General features: G+C 38.3%; 1 protein-coding gene across 1 annotated transcript in view; it reads right to left on the bottom strand.

Annotated features, from left to right (window-relative positions):
* TMEM45A (transmembrane protein 45A) overlaps positions 1-23,342 on the bottom strand; it is an 85,819-nt gene that overhangs the window by 26,249 nt on the left and 36,228 nt on the right. The window lies entirely within an intron of this gene.

Below are 23,342 nucleotides of genomic sequence, written 5' to 3'. Positions count from 1 at the left end.
CCCCATAAATGATGAGTGAGTTGGATCATCTGACCCATGAAGATCCGGGAGTTTCCCTGTCAGAAAAAATATTTTGCTACCATGGAACTCTTGTGAGGCATTAGTTGTTGGGTTGTTGTTTTTTAAGGTTTTAAGTACATGCTTTTATTGATACTTTTGCTGTTTACATCACCTACAGATGAAGGGTGATGGTACTTAGCACAGTGCCTAGCACACAGTAGGTGTCTCACTGTTGTTTGCCCTTCTGTTCTGGAAGAGGACCATGACATCAGGGTGATGTCATGACTTGCCATGAATTGGAGTTTAGTGAGGGAGGGCTGTGCAAGGTCACTATCCTCAGTCACTCCCTCCTCCAGAGCCATCTGGGACGAGTGGCAAGATACATATCAGGACAACTGAAGATGACCCTGGATGTTTCAATGACTTGCTCAGGGTCACACAGCTAGTAAGTATCTGAATTTGAACTCAAGTCCTCTTGACTCTAGATCCTGCACTTTATCCACTGAAATTGGATAATAAAATAAATATACAGTAAAACATAGATCATAATAATATGTGGTTCTCTAAGTCATTATGCAGCATAGTTGATAGAGCAGTGAGCCTCAAGTCAGGAAGACTCATATTTGTGAGTTTGCCTCAGTTTCCTCATCTGTAAAATGAGCTGGAAAAGGAAATGGCAAACCACTCGAGTGTCTTTACCAAGAAAATCCCAAATGAAATCACGAAGAGTCAGATATGACAAACAACTGTACAATAAAAAAAGTCACCATGAGGCCCAAAGATAAGGAAACTGAGGCAAATAGGATCAAGTGACTTGAGCTAGTAAGTGTCTGGGGCCAGATTTGAACTCAGGAAGATGAGTCTTCCCGACTCCAGGCTGGGAACTCTATGTACTCTGGCATCACCTGGCTGCCCAATATGTGTGTTATTAGAACAAAAGCTCCTTGACAACAATCCTACCTTCCTTTTCTGTTACTATTTGCATTCTATTTTTTTATTCTATTTGTATCCCCAGCATGCTTTGCAAAGTGTTCTGCATATAGTATGTGCTTTAAAAATAGTTTTTCATTCATTTATTGAACAATACCTTTTAAACACCTACCTACCACATGCAAAAAAAACAAGCTAGGCTTAAAGACACAGTCCCTGTTCTCAAGCCATTAACAATCTAACAGAAAATAATAAAATAGAACGAGAAATACATTATAAGAAGTGCACATTGCTATTATACATAGGTCTGATCTTGTTATTTTTCTCCTCAAAAATCTTCAGTAACTTCCCATCAACTATCAAATAAAATCCAAACTTCTTAGCTTAGCTATGGAGGCCTTCTACAACCTGGCTCCAAAATACCTCTCCAGTCTTATTTCATACTACTCTCCTTCATGTACTCTATTTAAATATAAATAAGACCACAAAAGTAGAGCTAGAAGAGATTATCTAACCCAATTCCCTCATATTACAGATGAGTAACTGAGGTCCAGAAAGGATTATGTGACTTTCCAAAAAGTCAGGAAGGTTGTAAGTGGCAGAGACAGGATTCAAACTCAGATCATTTGATTCCAAATCCTGGGCTCTTTCCACTGATTTTTCTATTTTTTTTTTCATCTCATCCTGCCCTCTCCTACCTTCTTGCATTTGTGCACATCATTTCCCATTCCTGGAATGATTTCTGCCACATTTACTCATTTCTTTTCTTTTCTAGCTTTGGTACCATATTTGATATGAAGACTTTCTGATCCCAACCAGCTAGATACATAACTCCCCCTTCCTCTAATGGAAAATATGATTCTGTTTGATTTCTCCTATGCCCTTATCACATTCTAACTTGTATCATAATAAATCTATGTATATGTCATATCCCCACAATTAAATTACAAGTTCTGCAAAGGAAGGCTTTCTCCATCTTTGTGTGCCCAATGCTTTACATTTTATATATATATATATATACACACACACACACACACACACACACACACACTATCTATATATATACACACATATATACATATACATACACATGTATACATATATACATATACATACACATATATATATGTGTATGTGTGTGTATATATATTGCGGGACAATGAGGGTTAAGTGACTTCCCCAGGGTTACACAGCTAGTAAGTGTCAAGTGTCTGAGGCCAGATTTGAACTCAGATCCTCCTGTGTTTTATCCATTGTGCCACCTAGCTTCCCCGCTGTGTACTATATTTTAAAAAATATTTTATTCTGAACTTAAACACCAAAAAAGAGCATTTCATATATACAGAATACAAAAAAGATTGTATATGAAACTATGAAGCTATTTCATACTGCTAATTTTAAAGTATGTAATAAATTCCATATATTATTTTCAAAACTGTCCTGCTTGTGTATCTTTCTGAGCTTCTTTTTGTTCTCTTTTTCTCATTTTTTAGAAATGTTTCAATGGCTCTTTTTTTTTTCCACATCACTTTTGCTAATCCTCCCTTTCACTGAAACTACCTACTTAAAGTACATGGGGGGGGGGGGGAGGAGACTTGTTAACAAATGAGCACAGCCAAACAAAACAAATCCATACAATAGCCACGTCCAAAAATGCAGGTTTCTTTCTGCACCTTGAGTCCATAACTTCTATATTAGGAGGTGACTAACATGCTTCATGGCAGGTCTTCTGGACTCCTGGTCAGCCATTGCATTGACCAATTAAGTCTTAAGTCCTTCAGAATTGTTTTTCATTACAATGTTATTATAGCATAAATTGTTCTCCTGGTTCTGCTCACTTCACTCTGCATCAGTTCATAGTACTAAGGATTCTTTGAAATCATCTCTATCCTTACCGCATATGGTACAATACCATTCCATCTCATTCATATACCACAATTTGTTCAGCCATGCCACAACTAATTAGCTTCCCTCCTTAAATTCCAGTTCTTTGCTTGGCTTTTTTTTTTCCCTTTTAATCCCCCATTCAGAATCAGGAAGTTTGTTTTGCTTCTGACTCTTCTCTCCCTAGCATTATTTTCCCTCTTAACTTCCTCTTTCCTATTTCCACCTGTTTCCCTGTTGAATCTGATGTATTTCAAAACCTGTGTGTGTGTGTGTGTAGCCAACCTTTCTTTATCCAGCTCAGATAAGAGTAAAGTTCATCCAATGTCCCTCCTTGTACCCCTTCGTACATATTTGTACACTCTTCTTGTCACACCCCACAACCATGAGAAATATCAAGTTTCACCTCCTTATTTTTCCTTTCTATTAGTATGTCCTTTTTACTCTCTCTTCTCTTAAAATTCTTAGAACAGAATGAATCCTCTGTCCTCTCTTTATCCTCCCTCCATACCAAAAAAGACATTAAGATTCTGAAAAACCACTTGTTTCTTTTCTTCCTATTAGAATGTTAGCATGATGCCATCAAACATCTTCTAATTGTTCAAATAAATTTGCCTTTCTTGGTTTTTCTTGACTCTTGCGTTTGCATTTCAAAGTTTCTACTTGGACCTGGTCTTTTCCTCAGAAATGCTTGAAAAGTTCTCTCTTCATTCCCTACAGAATTTTATTTAGCTTTGAAGAGCAAATAAAATAGTGCTACATGCCCCTATCTTTTATGTTTTAGAATACTGTATTGCTACATTTCCCCTCTCTTGCTCTTTTTTTTTTAAGTTCCCCCATGTTGTATCATCCTGGCTAGAGTTCCTTACTATGTGGAATCCTTTGTAGATACTAGCAATATTTTTTCTTTTCTGTGGGAGGTCTGGATTTTGGCCATGAGATTCTTGGGACTTTTCCTTTTAAGATTTCTTTAAGGAGTCAATCAGTGGGTTCTTTCTGTCTTCGCTCTACCCACTACCACTGTCTGACCAACAGAGCTAGACAGTTTTTATTTAGAAATTCTTGAAATATAGTATCCAGAATTTTTTAAATTACAATTTTCAGGGAGTACAATGATTCTTAAATAATCTCTCCTTGACATGTTTTCCAGGTATGTTTTTCTTTAATCAGATTATCTTATATTTCTTTCTCTTTTTTCAGTCATTTGACTTTGTTCTAATATTTCTCACTGTCTCATTGAGTCATTGATTTATATTTTGTCTTTTTCAGCTTTTTAGAGTTTTTTTTTTTAGTTGGGTAAGGTTTGCCCCTTTCTCTTTTAAACTCTTTATTTCCTTTCCAAGTCTTTTCTCAATAGCTTTTATTTGATTTTTTTCCTGTTGCTTCTTATCTTCTAGGTATTCATGTAGTCCTTGTATAAAATCCAGTTATTTCCTTTGAATCTCTGCTTGCAGTTGATACAGAATTAATCTCTCCTTCCAGACTGTTTTGGGGAGATCTCTAATAATTTATTATACTGATTGGGATCTTCTTTGGCTTACTCATCTCTCTAGCTTTAGTTGCTGAATTGGAGTGTTGTGCCAGGGCCAAGCTCCACCCTACTCCTATGTGCCTTTGGGTAGGGTGGTTAGCCCTGCTTGATTTCTACCTAGTTCATCCAGACTCACCTAGTGACCTCCTCCTCCTCGGTTAGCCTCAGCCCATCCTCCAGATCTTTGGGTTTCATAGTGCTTGGTCTTCAGGGCCCACTCTGGCTCTCAGGACACAGTGCTAGGGACCTTGCTCTGAGCCTAGCCTAGTGTCTCTCCCACCCTCATTGACTGCTTCTGGTCGGGGGCTGCCAACATCCCCATTGCACACTTACAGTTTTAAATTTAGAGGTTCTTTGAGGGGTTTGCTGGAGTAGATAAATGGGGGATTTGGTCAGCCTGCCTGCATTCAGGCATCCATCTGGCCACCATAGACAATTAATAAACAGTTGCTGAGCTTAATTGCATTTGAGTTTACTCAGAGTTAACAAGAAGGGAGGGATAACTTACAATGGCATAGACCAGGTAAGGCTTTGTTAGAAGATGAGATTTGAACTGGGTCTTAAAAGATGTTTTTCATAGAGACAAAGGGGAAGTTAACTGAAGTATAGAGGTGGGAAACTCTAGGACATGTTCGTTGAACAGTGAAATATTGAGTAGTCCAGTTTGACTGAAGCATTAAGTATACGTAGTGATAGTAATAATAATGGTTAATATTTCTATAGCCCCTTAAGGCTTACAGAAATGCACTATACATATATTACCTAATTTGATCCTCTCAACCACCCTTTGAGGTAGGTGCATTTATTGTCCCCATTTAACAGATGATTAAAGGTTGGCCAAGAAAATTTAACCAGGTTCAGCCAGGTAGTGAATGTCTGAGGGAGTATTTGAAATTCATCTCTTGAGAAATAAGGCTGGTAAGAAAGGTTAGAACAAGATTGTGAGAAAGCCTGAATGCAAGGCTAAAGAATTTATTCAATTAAAAAAAAAAAAAACCAAAGACAGTTTTTGAACAGTGATATGAGATGATCAGATCCATGTATTAAGAAGATAACTCTTTCAGCAGACATGGGGTAGACTGGTACAGAGAAGAAATCCCAAGATCCTACTGCAATAAACCAGGTCAGGGGTGACAAAGAACTAGATAAAGGTAGTAGGCTGGAGGAAGAGAGGGAACATATCAAAGAGTATATGATTATTTATATACATTGTCTTAAGATGTTATCTTAGCTCATGTGTGTTGAGTACTTAAAAGCAATTACTGATAAGATTCTTTTGATAACCATTCATGATTTTCTGCCATCTCATAGACTGTTGTTAGCTAATTCTAGTAAGATAGAATGTAATACAGATAAATATAAAATCCAACACTCGGGTCTCTATGAGGCAGAAGTAAGGAGAAAATGGGCTCCGGGAATGGGGGAGGAAATGGAAGGCGAGGCACCACTGCTAATTCAATAAGCCCAAACGTCTATGATCCACAAGATGAAATCAAACTTAAAAGTCAAAATTTATTTACATAACACTTTAAGGCTTGTAAAATGCTTTATCATCTCCAATGAGCCTCACAACAACCCCATGGGGGGCAGGTACCACAGGTATTATATTCCCTGTTTTATAGAAAAGGAAATTGAGGCTCACTTCATTGATAACGCTCATGGTGTACTCGTATAGGACACCGGACTTGGAATCAGAAAGAATTGGGTTCAAATTTCTCTTTAGGAAAGAGATCAGGTATTAGTTGATGTTGTTCCATCGTTTCAGTCATGTCCGACTCTCCATGACCCCATTTGGGGTTTTTTTAGCAAACATACTGGAGTGGTTTTGCCATTTCCTTCTCCAGCTCATTTTACAGATGAGGAAACTGAGGCAAATAGGGTTAAGTGACTTGCCCAGGGTCACACAATAAATATCTGAGACCAGTTTTGAACTTATTAAGGAATGTTCCTGACTCCAGTCCTGGCATTCTATCTCTACTCTGTCACGTAGGTGCCCTATTATTAGGAAGCCAGAAGAGGAGATTAAAAAACTCTTTTCTTGGCCAGGTTATATCACTAGAATGGTGATGGTAACATTGCTGCCTGGGCTCCAAGCCACTATAAAGAAGTATGGGCAGCAAAGAGGCCAGGTCTTCAGGATCCAGTGGCATCTGCCTAGTCTGAGGTTATGCAGTCCGTGGCAGAGTGCCCATTTGTGCACTGCTTCATCCTTTCACACACTGCAAAGCCTCTAAAACAACAAAGCTACTCTATACCAAGTGACTAACAGACTCCAAAAGGACCCTCCCCTGACCTAACTTCTCCTACTTCATTTCTTGTTCCCTACGTGCACCCCATCCTCTGTCTACACTGAATTTACTCATGAAAACCAGCAATGGACTCTAATCTGAAAAACAAAGAAGGACAAGTGGGCATTGCACAAAGATATCGAAGAATTCTTGACCCACTGCTGGGGAAGGCACCTGCTATACAGGCCAAAGAGATGACCAGGGACCCTGCATATGAAGAAATTCTTCAACCAACAGCTTAAAGTTTTGACTCATAAAACTCTTAGAAAAGTGTTTCTTAGGGCCACAGGTGGTAGGGAACATACTATAGGCCCTGTCAGCATCCCAGGAATGGAACAGAGACAAACCCTCTTTAGGCTGCAAGCTAACTCACTTGATATTGAAGTTTAAAACCTCAGGAAACCCAGTGATAATTCCTGATGAGCTGCAAGGTGATGTAGTGGAGAGAGTGCTGGGCTTGACCTTAGATGATCACTATCTATGCAACCCTGGGCAAATCATTTCACCTGTCTGCCTCAGTTTCTAAATCTGCAAAATGAGGATAATAATAGTACCTACCTTCCAGAATAGGGAAGATAAAATGTAAGAATGTTTGTCAAGAACTTTGCATTTATATAGAGCTTTTTTAAAATATAGAGCTTTAAAAAAAAAGCACTCTAAGTGCTTTTGATTTTCTTAGTCATCTTAATATGGGCTGTGATCCTGAAGAGAATCTTTTCTCTTTTACATGTAAAAAAGTGGAGAGTGGAGCAGAAATGCGGGCTTCCTGAGATAGATAGCTGACTCTAGGCCTCTTTCTCTCTCTCTTCACCAAATTCTTATGCTCCTTAATAAATGCTTAAAAATCTAAACTCTTGCTAAAGCTTCTAATTTATTGACGACCACTGATTAGATTTTTAGAGTCTAGCTAGATAGCAACTTCACACTATCATCGTCATCATTATTGTTATGACGCACCTGGAATTTTGGAAAGAAAAGTCTGATATTACTATAATTTTTAAATAAATATAATTGGACCTGTTGCCCTTTTTGATACCTTAGAACTTCCCCAGTTTCATTTGAAACACTGTAGTTGTTGGGAATATTTCATGGAAATTAAATAGCTCATTTTTGTAGTAAGAGATGGCAACACCCTAACTAAGCAGAAAAAGTCTCATAGGCTTTGGCCTGGGAACAGTGATAAACACCAAAGCAAAGTCCAATGACAGCCTTACAAGAACAAGTCAGTTAAGTTGCACCTGTCAGACAGGACAGAGCAAGGAAGACAAAAACCATAGTTATGCACTGGGGAGAATGAGACCATCTCAACAGCTTTAATACAAGTTGTTTTCTTTGTTTTGGCTATATGTACAATTTAAGCTATTAAAATGTGTACAATATTTAGGTTCCTAAATCCCTTCTTAAACACTAATCTGTGTGGCCCTGGGTAAGTCTCTTCACTGCCTTGTGCCTCAGTTTCTTCATCGGTAAAATGAGTTGGACTAGTCAGTGAGGTCAAACTCAAAGTCACCTATGAAGTTAGAAAACTACACACTATATTGTATTGTGTCTTTATTTATATTGTTAACTATTTCCCAATTGCATTTCAGCTTGGTCCTAGCAACACTGGGGAGTTTTAGATGCCATAAATAGGCAGTGCATCTCAAGCATGGGGGCACAACCTGAGGAAGGAACAGGAAAGACAGACAGAATGTTGTGTGTAAGAAATAGAAGAGAGGGCAGCTAGATGGTGCAGTGGATAAAGCAGCAGCCCTGGATTCAGGAGGACCTGAGTTCAAATCCAGCCTCAGACACATGACACTAGCTATGTGACCCTGGGCAAGTCATTTAACCCTCATTGCCCTGCAAAAAAAGAAAAGAAAAGAAATAGAAGAAGGCCAGCTTGGAAACGTACGAGGGGAGCAGGCAATGGAGGAAAAATATCTTTGAAATGAGTTTTTTCTGAAAAGGGTCTCATTTCCAAGCTATATTAAGAACTGATTTAAAATTAAAAGATTATAAGAATAAGAACCATTGACCAAATGATTGGTAGTCAAAGGATATGAACTCTCTAAATAGATAATGTAGATATGTATATACATATATCTGTATAGGCATACATACATCAGGGCTGAGTGTGAGAGAAGGTTGTTAAGATGCCAACAATTAAGGGAGAATGAGTAGAATATATATATATATATATATATATTCGGGACATTGTAGTTGTTGGGAATATTTCATGGAAATATTCAGCCAAGTAATGAATAATAACAGAAGAAAGTGTCATAAGCTTTTAATCAACAAAACTAGAACCTCATGGAAAAATACTATGTTAAGGTCAATATACTAGCAGTGGGGTTAATGATCAGTAAATAATGAGAATTAGAGACCCATTTGATCATGTGCAATTTCCTGAGAATTTTTCATTTTAGCTTTCACACTCATTTTTTTTCTTGAGTTCTCATTCATACAACTTAGCTAACTAAATTTCACTTAAAATCTATATTAATTAAATAAGATCTTGAAGAAAATCACAAATTCTAACTCAAGTAAGAGAATTGATTTTTACATCTTACTAATAAATTCATGGATAATGCCTGATTTTGACTATTTCCCCTCTGCATAACCACAGATCATTTAATCCATCCCCCTGCTTCAGCAGAAAGGAATAAGTATTTAAGTGCCTATTATGTGTCAGGAACCATTAAGCATTTACCAATATTTTCAAGGCAGGGGTGAATTTAAACCATCTCAAAGTTTCATACCCCATCTCTAGAGAAAAAAAGATTCATAGAATCTCAGGATTGAAAAGGATCCAAAAAATAACTAGTCTATTCTCTAACTTAGCAGAATTCCCTCTTTACACCATATAAAAACTGGCCATTCAACAACTTCAACCTGCACACAAAGACTTCTTGTAGGAAGGTGTATATATGTGTGTATGTATGTATATTAAAACATACATACACATATTATGCATACATGCATGCATATACCTCTACTCTGCTTTTGGATAACTCTCATTGTTCAAAAGTATTCTCTAATATTGAGCCTAAATGTGTCTTGCCACAATTTATACCCATTGCTTCCAGCACTACCTTCCCTGGTAACATGTTCAAATCTCACAACCAAAAGCATTACAAGACAAATACCATTATGACAAATACTAAGTAATACAAGTTCCTTCTCCCCACCTTTAATCTTTTCCCCTTCCCCCAACTTCACTATGAAAAAAAAATATTTTTATAACAAGTAGTATTCATAAGTAGTATTCAATCAATATTTGCTACAACAAAGCACTTTGGACAGTTCCTTGCAATTCATTGTCCTATTTGCACACCACCCAAAGCCAGAGTGAGACAAGCATATGCAGTTTTTAAAAAGGTCTGGGTTGGTTTGTTTGTTTGTTTGTTTAACCTTCACTTACTTACTTCATTCATCTATACTCACTTTACCTCAGAATTCTATCCCCAATGCCCTCACCAGTTTTAAAGGATAGCAGATTTCCTTTGTCAAATCTCACCTTCACACTTCCCATCCAGGTGAACTACAACTTGCTGCTTCTCTTCTTCTAAGAGCTTGAAACAGCTCCAGTGATAAGGAGTGAAAACAAAAGACTACTGGCCCTAATTCTGAAGTTGCCAACTCTGTCTCCTCATTGGCTGAACTGAAGTCCTATCTTTTAAGCAGGAAGTGAAACAGATAAGTTTTCAGAATATGACACAAAGCTGTTCATGGCTTTATGTTCAAAGAGCACAGCCCTTGAAACATACTCTGTGTCTAAACTATCTGTGCCAAAAATCAGCTCTAAATTAAACTCACCCTCCTAACTATACCCTACCCTTTAAGGCTCTGAGGAATAATCATTAATCCTGACAATTAAGCAGACTGTGCAGACTGACTTGGAAAGCATATCTGTCAGGAACAATCAAAAGGGAGACTGAGATGAAAAGAAAGGACTGATTACATGAACATCAATGAACAATGGAAATAAAAATAACAAAATAATAATAAATAGTAATAAATATAATATAAATAATTCAGATGTAAATAAATACATAGGTAACTAAATAAATAATATTATTTTTTAAAACCTCTTTCCTAAGAGGGAATCAAACTTCCCATAAAGGGGTTAAACAAATCCTGGACTACAGGATAGAGTATACTTGACCTAGAGAGTTAGGCTGTTGATGTTCATTCATGTCAATTGTGTCCACCTCTTCATGACCCCAATTTGAGGTTTTCTTGACAAAGACACTGAAGTGGCTTGTCATTTCCTTCTCCAGCTCATTTTACAGATGAAGAAACTGAGGCAAACAGGGTTAAGTGACTTGCCTGGGGTAATACAGCTAGTAAATGTCTGAAGCCAGATTTGAACTCAGAAAGAGGACTCTTCCTGACTCCAGACCCAGTGCTCTATCCACTTCTCTAGCTAGCTGCCCTAACATATATACACATATACACATACAGGCATAGGATTTAAGGGAGTATTGGATCAATCAACCAGGTTCATCAACCCTAAGATGTTAGTTGCTATGAATACTGAGGATGTATAAACTCCATAGAAAAAAACCTAGGTTTCTGGGGACACTAGAGATTAAATAACACCTGCCTTCCAGAATCCTACAGTCTAAGTTAGAAGATTGAGCCCCTGAAATGTATAAACATGTCTTGCCAAGTGCAACTGTTCATCAATTTTTTTTTTCAACTTTAGTTATTCAAGTATGAAGTACTATCTTACATCAATCAGACTGGTAAGATTGACCAAAAAACAGGGAAATGATATATGCTGAAGATGTGAGAAAACAAGTACATTACTATACTGTTGGTGGAGTTGTGAACTGAGCCAGCCAGTCAAGAAAACCACTTGAAACTATGTCCAAAAAGCTATTTAATTGTGCATACTTTCTGACCCACTGCAGGTCTATGCCCCCAAAAAGATCAAAGAAAGACAAAAAAGAATCTAGATGTACAAAAATACTTATAGTAGCTCTTTTCATGATGGAAAAGAATTAGAAATGGAGGGGATTCCCACCAAATGGGGAACTGCTGAACAAATTATGAAATAGTCAAGAGATGCAATACTATTGTGCTATAAGAAATGGTGATGGGGGTGATTTCAGAAAAATCTGAGATGATTTGTATAAATTAATGCAGAGTGTAGTGGGCAGGAGCAAAGCGATTATAACAATATTGTAAATATTAATAATAGCAACAATATTGTGAAGATAAACATCTTGATGAAACATGTTAGTGTTGTGTTTGTGGGCATAGGATTGGGTAGTTATTATCCATTCACCAGGCAAAGATAATCTGAAATTGCTGAAAGACCATAGAGTGATGCAATTTTCTTACTGTAAAGAAAGTTGTAAAGAAAAGCATTGTTTCATATGCTATCATAGGATCACAGACTTAAAGTTATACAAGATCTCAGAGATCAACTAGTCTAACCCTCTTATTTTACCAATGAAGAAACAGACGCCCAGTGAGTTTAAATGACCCACTCAAGTCACAGATGCAGAAAGTTGCAAAGCAAAGCCCCCTACAGTACTAACATTGGTATTAACACTAACATTAGTGACTGAATTCAAGACTAAGAGATGATAGTCAATCAGATTCTCCATTTTTCCGTGTGTGTGTGTGTGTGTGTGTGTGTGTGTGTGTGTGTGTGTAACAGGGAACTAGCCAATAAACCTAGTCCCCACAAGCATGCACAGATTGCCAATAATGTAACTTATCATATGGAAGAGGCTGGGGAGATTATGTCCGGTTAAGTTGTGAAGTAATGGAAGTACCCTGATGAGACTTTAGAGCATGTATAGCCATGCTATAGCTGGTTTCTGGTCTGTTAACCACAGAGTGGACAGCAGCCTCTTAGATTGGCTGCATTGGCAGATCTGGAACTGGAGGTACCTTCAAAAGGTTTTAGTAGGCCTAGGCTTCTCTCTCTCTCTCTCTCTCTCTCTCTCTCTCTCTCTCTCTCTCTCTCTCTCTCTCTCTCTCAGTTAGTCTCTTCTCTTGAATAGATCCCTTCAAGAAGATTTAAACTTCTCATAATGTAGAAAACTCTAGTCTTCAGTTCTAATCCCTAGATAAGTTTCTTTCATAATAAACTTTAAAGAAGCACAACCCAGGGTCTTCAACTACCAAGGCCTCCCTTAAGACAGCCAGTATATGCCTTGCTGGAATAACCATTACATTCACACAATGATAATGTTGGTGGACAATGCAAAATAGTCAAATTAATTTCCTAACAACAAATTAAGCATAGTTAATAAACTACACGTGTGATGAAAATACAAAACAAATGTGCAAGAGAGAAAAATAATAAAAGAGGAGCAAGCAGCAATAGGAGTAATTGTTTCTCCAGTTTCACTTGGGACATTGTGAAGTTGGGCTGTTCACCTGTTAGATGCCCTTGCTTTTCTGTGACCTGCTAACCTGTCAATCCCACACCAGTGCTAGCTGATGGTACTAGCTGATATGAATTATAATCCTGACTTCTTAAATCTGAGTTTATGGAGGACCCAGGCTACCTAGCACTGTACTTAGTTCTTTTTTTGGGTGGGGCAATGAGGGTTAAGTGACTTGCCTGGGGTCACACAGCTAGTAAGTGTCAAGTATCTGAGGTCAGATTTGAACTCAGCTTCTCCTGAATCCAGGGCCAGTGCTTCATCCACTGTGCTACCCTTTAACTTATTTTTTGTGTGTGTGCGTGTGTACTTAGTTCTTATGTACTTATGTACTTAATTCAATATGCAAAGTCTTCTTCATTTGAAATATCTGCTTCTGAACCTGTTTGGGTCAGGTAGACTTTGTACAACTGACTAGTGGTCTCATTAGTTTAGAGATCTCCAAGATGAATGTCCATCATCTCAACTTGTTCCTTATGGAGTTCACAACTAACTTACTTATTAGCAGTAAGTGATTGTGGTATACCATCTTAACAGGGCCACTTATGCAATAAAAATGTTTGTCCTTTTGCTAAATCTCTGTCTCAGCTATTCCTTCTATGATTCTGGTGCCAGGAAATCTCCCAAATCAAATTTCTCTGGATCTATATTAGGAGTTGAAAGCAGAAAAACAGGAAAAAAAATTTATACCAAGTATCTTTGATCAAGGCCTGGTTTCTCAAATATATAGAGAACAAAGTCAAATTTGTAAAAGTACATCATTCTCCAATTGAGAGTCAAAGGATATCAACAGGCAGTTTTTAAACAAAGAAATCAAAACTATTTATAGTCATACTGTTGTTCAGAAAAATGCAAATTAAACAACTGAAGCTACTACTTCACACCTATCAGATTAGCTAATATGATAGAAAAGAAAAATGATAAAGGTTGGGAGGAATGTGGGAAAACTGGGACATTAAAGCACCATAGGTGGAGTTGTGAACTGCTCCAACCATTCTGGAGAGCAATTTAGAAATATGCCCAAAGGGCAATAAAACCATGCATAGCCTTTGATTCAGCAATACCACTGCTGGATCTGCATTCCAAAGAGATTTTGCTTTTTTAAAGAGAGAAAGAAAGACAATAACCCATTTTTAGAAAAATATTTATAGCAGCTCTTTTTGTGGTGACTAAGAATTAGAAATTGAAGGGAAAGGGGCAGTTAGATGGCGCAGTGGATAAGCACTGGCCCTGGATTCAGGAGTACCTGAGTTCAAATCCGGCCTCAGACATTTACTAGCTGTGTGACCCTGGGCAAGTCACTTAACCCCAATTGCCTCACCCAAAAAAAAAAGAAAGAAAGAAAGAAAGAAATTGAAGGGATGCCCATCAATTGGGGAATTCCTGACCATGTAGTGGTATATGATTATAACATAATATTATTATGCTATGAAAAATGACAAGCAGGGTGATTTCAGAAAAACCTGGAAAGACTTACATGAATCGATACAAAATAAAGTGAGCAAAACCAGAACATTGTACACAGTAACAGCAATATTATATGATGAGGAACTGTGAATAACTTAGCTATTCTCAGCAATATAATGATGCAAGACAATCCCAAAAGACTCATGATAAAAAATGCTACGTGCCTCCAGAGAAAAAACTGATATTATCTGAATAAAGACTAAATCATACTATTTTTTACTTTTTTTTATTCGAAATTTCTTGCACAAAATGACTAATATGGAAATGTTTTACATAATTGCACATGCATACCAGATTGTTTACTATCTTGGGGAGGGACAGAAGGAGGGATAGAATTTGGAACTCAAAACTTTTTTTTTTAATGTTAAAAATTGTAGGGGCAGCTAGGTGGCACAGTAGATAGAGCGCCAGCCCTGGAGTCAGAAGGACCTGAGTTCAAATCTGGCCTCAGACACTTAACAGTTACTAACTGTGTGACCCTGGGCAAGTCACTTAACCCCAATTGTCTCACCAAAAAAAAAAAATTGTAGTGGGGGGTGGGAAGGGAGGGAGGAAGAGAAATTGGAACACAAAGTTTTTTTTTTTAATTGATGTCAAAATTTGCTTTTACATGTAATTTGGAAAATAAAATTTAGTATATTTTTTTAATGTTTTTGCATGTAACTGGGGAGAAAAAAGAAAATACTATTTTTTTAAAAGAAGAAGCTGAAAGTCCAGGACTCTTATGCTTCTGCCCCAGCTGAATGGATGGTCAAAGTATGTAACATAATGAGTCTTAGCATAATGTTGACAGTATTCTGATAATATCCTAAATAGATTAGAATTATTCTAATCAAAGTTAACACTACATTTACCTATACTTATATCTGAGCATACAAGGACCAGAATATTCATTTCCTTCTTGACACCAGCAATATCTTCAAGGAATTCTAAAAGTTAATTCTATGTATCCTCACATATGGATAGGTTTTTGCCATTCGGTCCTCGAAGGCCAGAACCTTCAAGAGGCTACATGTACTTTCTTCAAATGTTTCTCATAGAATAATGAACACTAGGGGCAGCTAGATGGCGCAGTGGATAGAGCACCAGCCCTGCAGTCAGGAGTACCTGAGTTCAAATCCAGCTTCAGACACTTAACACTTAACTAGCTGTGTGACCCTGGGCAAGTCACTTAACCCCAATTGCCTCACTAAAAAAAAAAAATTAATTTTAAAAAAAGAATAATGAACACAACAATCACTTGTGCACCATTGTCTAGGACAGGCATTCAGTCTACATTTTCAATTTTCACAATCACCCCTGTACAAAATCTAACCCAAAGCTAGTCCTATTATCCTGAAGTGCCAGTACTTCCAGAATGATATTCTCTTTCTAGGTGCATGTGTCCTGTTTGTGGCTATCTCCTTCACAACCATAACAGAAAGACCATCTGACTGTCTGGTATCCCTCTGATGGTGATGTTTATGTTTTAGGCCAACTTGCCTTTCTTTCCTTTATATAAAATCTTGCCTGTTGATACATACCAGCAGTGTGTGGCCCTAGACAAGTCACTTAACCTCTTTGTGCTCTAGGAAAACCTATAAAATTCTCAGTTGGAGTGAAAGTTATTTTTCTGGGTAGGATGGATTGGTCTCTGGATACATCTTTCCCTATAAGTTCTATGAGTTCCTTCAGTTAGTTGAGTCACCACCTATAATAAGGCTGTCCCCCTGCTTAGTCCCTTGTTACCATGTTCAGATAAATGTCCCCTTATGGTTAGAAATGAGCATTTGTCAAGTGAGACAGTCTTCACTCTTCATCCACATATTCAAATGTTTCATATACATAGGTCTGTATTCATTTCAGTGCTGTGAAAATCTTTATAATTCCTTTCTGTTTTCAAAGAAACAAAAACAAGATTGGAACCCAGGTCTTCCTGACTCTTCTTCCTTCACTCTACCCATTGCACCACAAAGTGATGGGAATGTGTGCAAGCTTAATGAATTCCCTAATATCTAGGGTCACACTGATCATTGAACTGAAGATACCAGTACCCAGAACCCAGCAAAGTAAGGCAAAAAGGAGGTTTCCCTCTCTATCCTTGGCCTTGTACTCATCAGTGTACTCATCAGAGCTTACACAGCTCTGGCCGTGGCAAGGACTATCTGTGTAACATTTTATTGTTTTGGTTTGGTTTTTTGCGGGACAATGGGGGTTAAGTGACTTGCCCAGGGTCACACAGCTATTACGTGTCAAGTGTCTGAGGCCAGATTTGAACTCGGGTCCTCCTGAATCCAGGGCCGGTGCTTTATCCACTACACCACCTAGCTTCCCCTCTGTGTAACATTTTAAAAGCTCAAAAGACAGAGTTTCTGAGTAATTAATCATTTTATTAATACCATATTGCCAATAAAATTGGTCAGTGACACTCAAATGCCAAAGACAAAACATGGTGGTGGGCTCACAGTTTATATGCCCTTGGAAAAGTGACTGTTCCTGAGGGTGGCAATCAACTCTGATTGGTAAACAATTAATGAGAAACTACTAGGTCTATATCCCGAAAATATCATAAAAAAGGGAAAAGGGCCCACATGTACAAAAATATTTATAGCTGCTATTTTTATGGTGGCAAAGAACTGGAAATCAAGGGGATGTCCACCAATTGAGGATGGCTGAAGAAGTTGTCATATATGAAAGTAATGGAATACTATTGTGCTGTAAGAAATGATGAGTAGACAGATTTCAGAAAAATCTGGGAAGACTTACATGAACTGATGCTGAGTGAAATGAGCAGAACCAAGAGAACATTGTACACAGCAACAGCAACATTGTGTGATGATCAACTTAGCTCTTCTCAGCAATACAATGATCCAAGATAATTCCAAATGACTCATGATGGAAAATGCTCTCCACATCCAGAAAAAGAACTATGGAGTCTGAATGCAGATCAAAGCATTCTATTCTCACTTTTTTGTTGTTTTTGTTTTTTCTTTCTTGTGGTTTTTCCCTGTTGTTCTAATTCTTCTCTCACAACATGACTAATGTGGAAATACGTTTAACATGATTGTACTCTATGACCTATATCAGATTGGTTGCTGACTTCAGGAATGGGGAGGGAAGGAGGGTGGGAGAAAAATTTGGAACTCAAAATCTTACAAAAATGAATGTTGAAAACTATCTTTACATTTAATTAGAAAAAATAAAATAAAATACTATTTTTAAAAAAACAACTAATAAGAGAGAATGAATATTACAATGAGAGGTGGATCTATTCTAATGAGGAGCTGGGGGAAATGTAACTTTGATTATGTCATTTACTTATAAGTTGCCCGGCCTTGGGCAATCTAATCAAAGAATTTGTCCCCACCCATACCTGGTAGAGAACAATGGGTTTCCCCACCTTAGATTAAATTCCTTGTATGATTGGGTGGAATCTGAACAAGGTTGAAGATAAAGTTAATTCAATCTCATTATCATAATGTGCCTCTAAAAAAATCCTGGTCCTAATTCAGTAACAGATCATTAATATGAGCAAGAAATAATCCTTTCTCTCATATGCAAGACCTAATAAGTTTTTGCCAGGAAGATCTTTTATTCAGCCATCCCCAACAAGCCATGGAGGAGACAGCCGTAGGATTGGGTGGTGTGCCAGTAACAGGATATCCAAACATTCTGCAAGTTCCATCCAACACACTTCAGGGCAGTCCCCCCGGGGTGTTCTAACTGAAGCCAACCATAGCAGGGTGGATCACGTATTAGCCATGAGTCTAATAAAGAAAGCTTTCATTTAAACACTTGCCAGATTCTACACTACCCTTCTGAAATGCTAGCCAGCCCCCTTGGGACTTCAGGGAATGTAATAGAACTGTGAGGGTAATGGACTGATGAGAACAAATAAGGACAGTGGAACTATGTCATAACTCCCCCCACGGGAATGTGCATTTGCACATGGCTGTGTAACTGTCCCACTGTTCCCTGTGCTAGTTAGACCACATCTGAATTATGGGATTTGGTTCTACTATAACAGTATGTTCATTTTAAGAAGAGACGGACTAAGAATAGGGCAACCAAGACAGGGAAAGACTTGAAATCATACCAAGCAAAGCTTTTTTTTGTTCTTTAAGGGACTGGGGACATTTAACCTGGAGAAGTTAGGGTAAATATCATGAATAAATGAAAAAGCATTTGTTAAGTACCATGTCTCAAATGCTGGGCTAAATGCCGATTGCAGTTTTCATGAATTTTGAGGATTGTCAGATTAGACTTTTTTCTTCCTCCAGAGGGGAGAAGTAGAATCCTTGAAGTTACAGAGAAACAAATTTCAGCTCAATATAATAAAAAGGTCTGACAATAAGAGCTATCTAGAAAGAGAATGGGCTGCCTTATAAGACAGTGTGTTCTTTGAACCTGAAAGTGTATGAGCAAAAACGTACACATTGGCATGATGTTTTCTGGATAGAGAATTCCCAATCTGAGCAAAATAAGGCACTAGAAGACCTCCAAAGGCCATTTGAACTCTTGTAGCTTACCATTCTATGATATTGTCCTTATGCCTCAAAGAACGATAAAGATAAAAAGTCATTATTGAAGGGCAACATGGCTTATTGTTGTCCTTTGTACTTGAAGAGGACCAAAATGACATCACTTTGTTGGGCTCAAAGTATAAAGTGTCCAACTGTGGCTGATCAGACAAAAACAAGTTCAGAAAGCTCTACCACAGGTCTGGCACAGAACAGTCCATATGAACATCTGGAATGGAGATGTCCCTAAATTTGTGCATCTCACATTTCTTTTGAGCTTCTGAAATTCTGCTTTGCTCATAGAGCAGAGCACCTTCTTGGATTCGGGCAAGCCATGCCGGGCAGTCCTGTGCCAGTGTTTCCTGTGTCTCACAATCAAGTCCAAAGTCAGAAAGGGCAATGTAAAAGGTGAGTGATGTTCATAGACAGCAGAAGGGGCAGTCCCACCTATTTTGCCTTGCTGATTTAGGTGAGACGTGTGGGCTGATCTGGGCATCGATCACTAAGGGTCCCATCTTTTCTTTTCCATTCTCATTATTTCCATCCAGTGCAAGCCCTATTCTCTGGACTCCTGTAATAGCCTTCTGCCCATGCATTATAGTTTCCCTGAAATTTAAAGGGAACTTCATAGAAGAATCAGGCTGGATAAAAGCAAGAGGCCTTTACTAGACACACTTTAATTTATACAAGAAAAAACTTGAGATTTAAGAGATGGGGGGTAGTCAAAAGTGGGCACACAGAGAGGGGGAAGCAAGAGCAACAAGGGAAGAATATAACTAGGGTAGCACTTGTTTTCCCCTCCCACACACACACACACACACACACACATCTAAGGCAGCATCTGGCATTTCCAAAGCAGAGTGGAGAAGCACAGGACAGGGATACATAACCAGGGATAGCATTAGGGGTTTATGCATAATGATCTTCAGGCTAGGGAAAGAGGAGGAAGTACATAGTGGATCTTTAAGAGGTCATTCTCTGGATTTGGCATTTCTAAGTAACCAAGCTTCCAGGCACTCTTTGAACTTCAAAGAATGGAATGATAGTGTCTTATTAGGAATTAGGGCAGCTAAACAATGAAGATTAAGAGGGCCTGGGAACTCAAATGGGGGAAAAAATTATATCTTTATTTTCATTAACCTCTGAGTGAAATTTAGCATTTCCTTCAATAATATTATTCTTCAACAGGCTTCCCTAGACTGACAGTGGAGTTCATAACACATAAACAAACTGAGAGAAATTATTATGTTATTAAATTAAAAACTAATTATTAATTTTCAATCCACCCTTTTCCTTTCATTTCTGTTAAAAACCCAACTCCTGAAAAGGTCAGTCAGTCTCTGAAGGGCATGACAGAGTGATGAGACTACTTCTAGCCCCCTAGGCACATCCTCCTTAACTAGGTTGTGAAGGATACAACTGGGAAACCTAATTTCTGTTTAGAGTATAAACAAAATCCAGTCTGAGGGAGCCTTTGCCAGGGGGAGGAAGCCCCTGTCCTTGGTTCCCCTCCATTAGAGTTTGGGACAACCCAACTCTCAGGAGAAAACTAGACAGAGAGTCTGGATGGAAATGGCTTCCCTTGCCCAAATGCCTTGAGGCTGCTGAGTCTCATGATTAAGCCATGTTCTCAGCAGAAGAAGATGAAGACTTTTAGCCTACCTCTTCATTAAATGTCCACCAATCCAGCTTGAATTTCACTTGTCAGGGGATTTCCCTTTTAGAAGGGATCAAAGGCCTTCCAAAGTCTCTGTTATCATCTTTGGTTACTGAGAGAAACCACTTACCATCAATTTGTTAATTATAGGCCAGCCTAATCAATAAATTGATTATTAATTACCTGGAAATTCTGGCTCTCAGGGATTTTCATTCATTACAAAACAAAAGGTTAAGGAAGCATGATCTAGAAGCACTACACCTCTTATATCATAGAAAGAGGTGCCAATTACCAAAGTTTTAGGGGGCATTGAAGGTTCTAGGAATAGAAGATTACAGAAAGGGGAGCAGGTTGGGGTACCAGGCAGGAGAAAATGGAAGAGATATCTGTCACAAGAAAGGTTAGTCCTAGAAAACCAGAAATGTTTTTCTGGATTACCTCATCTCCTATCTCATATGTTCACTTCTAGGTACCTCCTCTACCCTATCTTATCTAGCCTACATATTACCACATTAGGAACTATGTCATTATCAGTAGATTTATGATTCCACTAGTACACGCAACACCCAGATGGGGAAACTCCCTCCTTACCAGTGCAGATCAGACCTGCTTTAAAACTTGTGGGGGATGTAGTGATCTCCCCTACTTTACACATCCCCCACCCCCCCTCAAGGTCTAGTTCTTCTTGAAAATAAGATTATACGTATCTCTTGGTCAGGGCCATCCAAATGAACCAGGTAAAAGCTATTGTGCTCCTATCAGCTTGGGTGGGAGTAGGATCTACATTCTTTCTTTGATGTCTTTTTTTTTTTTGCAGGGCAATGAGGGTTAAGTGACTTGCCCAGGGTCACACAGCTACTAAGTGTCAAGTGTCTGAGGCTGGATTTGAACTGAGGTACTCCTGAATCCAGGGCCAGTGCTTTATCCACTGCGCCACCTAGCTGCCCCCTCTGATGTCTTTTTGACCAGGATTTGAGTAGCCTAAGTCATGTATCCCAAGACCTCATTTTAAAATAATTTACCTTCAATCATGACAGCCAATTAGATCTGATTGCTATAGGAAGGGTATATAAACTGTGAGTCCACTGCCATTTTGGTCTTTGGTCTAAGAGAGATGACCATTGACCATCTTTTTATTAATAGCCTGCTGGCCCATTAATAAAAATTATTATATTACCCAGAAACTATTTCTCTCATATTTTTAATCCTCACAAACTTCAAGTATTAGAGTTACCTAGAATACTGAGAGGTTAAGTGAGTTGCCCAGAATCACAAAGGCTATAAACCCTTGCTCCCTCTCTCTCTCTTTTTCTCTCTCCCCCTCCTCTATTCCCCCTTTTTCTTCCTTCCCTATCCTTTATTTTCTTAAATTTTTTTCAATCAACAAAAACACACCTTTTTTCTTTCCCACTTCCTCTGCCCAATCAAGAAAGAAAAATGAAGCCCCTGTTACAAACATGTATAGTCAAGTAAAACAAATTGTTGTATCAGTCATGTCCAAATACATATACATTTATACACACATACATATACATATGTGTATATATACACATGTGTGTGTATGTCTATAAATCTGTTCTCTTAGTCCTTCACCTCTCTATCATGAGGTGGGCAGTGTGTTTCATAATGAACCCTTTGGAATTATAGTGATGGTTGTGTTGATCAGAGTTGCTAAGGCTTTCAGTGTTGTTTGTTCTTTTTTTTTTTCTTTTTTTTTTTTTTTAGTGAGGCAACTGGGGTTACGTGACTTGCCCAGGGTCACACAGCTAGTAAGTGTTAAGTGTCTGAGGCCGGATTTGAACTCAGGTACTCCTGAATCCAGGGCCAGTGCTTTATCCATTGTGCCACCTAGCTGCCCCTCAGTGTTGTATGTTTATAAATTGTTTTCCTGCTTCTGTTCACTCTACAGCAGTTCATACAAGTTTTCCCAGGTTTCTCCAAAATAGTAATTCTCAAAGTGTGGTTCAGGAACACTTAGGAATCCTTAAAACTCTTTGGGGGGGGGGGGCAGGAGCAGCTAGGTGGCACAGTGGATAAAGTACCAGCCCTGGATTCAGGAGGACCTGAGTTCAAATCCAGCCTCAGATACTTGACACTTACTAGCTGTGTGACCCTGGACAGGTCACTTAACCCCCACTGCCCTGCCAAAAAAAAATAAAAAAAGACTCTTGGGGGGGGGAATCTTTCATAATAATATTGACACTAATACTACTATAATAATACTAACACTTTAAAAATTCTGATATGGTAAATATCAATAGGCACAACACACACACACACACACACAAACCCCTTGGGGGAGGAAGGTCCTTGATAATTTTTAAGAATATAAAAAGGTCATGAGACCAAAAAGCTTGAGAATCACTGCTCTAAAAAATCCCCTTCATCAGTTCTAAAAGCATAAAGTATCCCATCACATTCACATACCATTTTAAGTTATTCAAACATTTTCCAATTGTTGGACAGCCCCTCCATTTCCAATTATTTGCCACCACAAAGAGACCTGTTATAAATATTTTTGTACATCATTAGAATTTGTTTTGTTTAGGACTGATCCCTCCTTTAACCTACCTTCCCTCTTATTCTCCTCCTCATCCTTCCCCATTCAATCTAGTTTCCCAATTGAGTGAAATGTATTTCTGTATACAGTTGTATGTATTCTTCCTTCCTCTGACCAATTCAAATGACAGTGGG

Source organism: Dromiciops gliroides, chromosome 3, assembly GCF_019393635.1.
Source record: "Dromiciops gliroides isolate mDroGli1 chromosome 3, mDroGli1.pri, whole genome shotgun sequence".
In the NCBI taxonomy this organism is placed as follows: domain Eukaryota; kingdom Metazoa; phylum Chordata; class Mammalia; order Microbiotheria; family Microbiotheriidae; genus Dromiciops; species Dromiciops gliroides.
The sequence above is the reverse complement of the archived record's forward strand: the minus strand, read 5'-3'. Positions and strand labels throughout refer to the sequence as shown.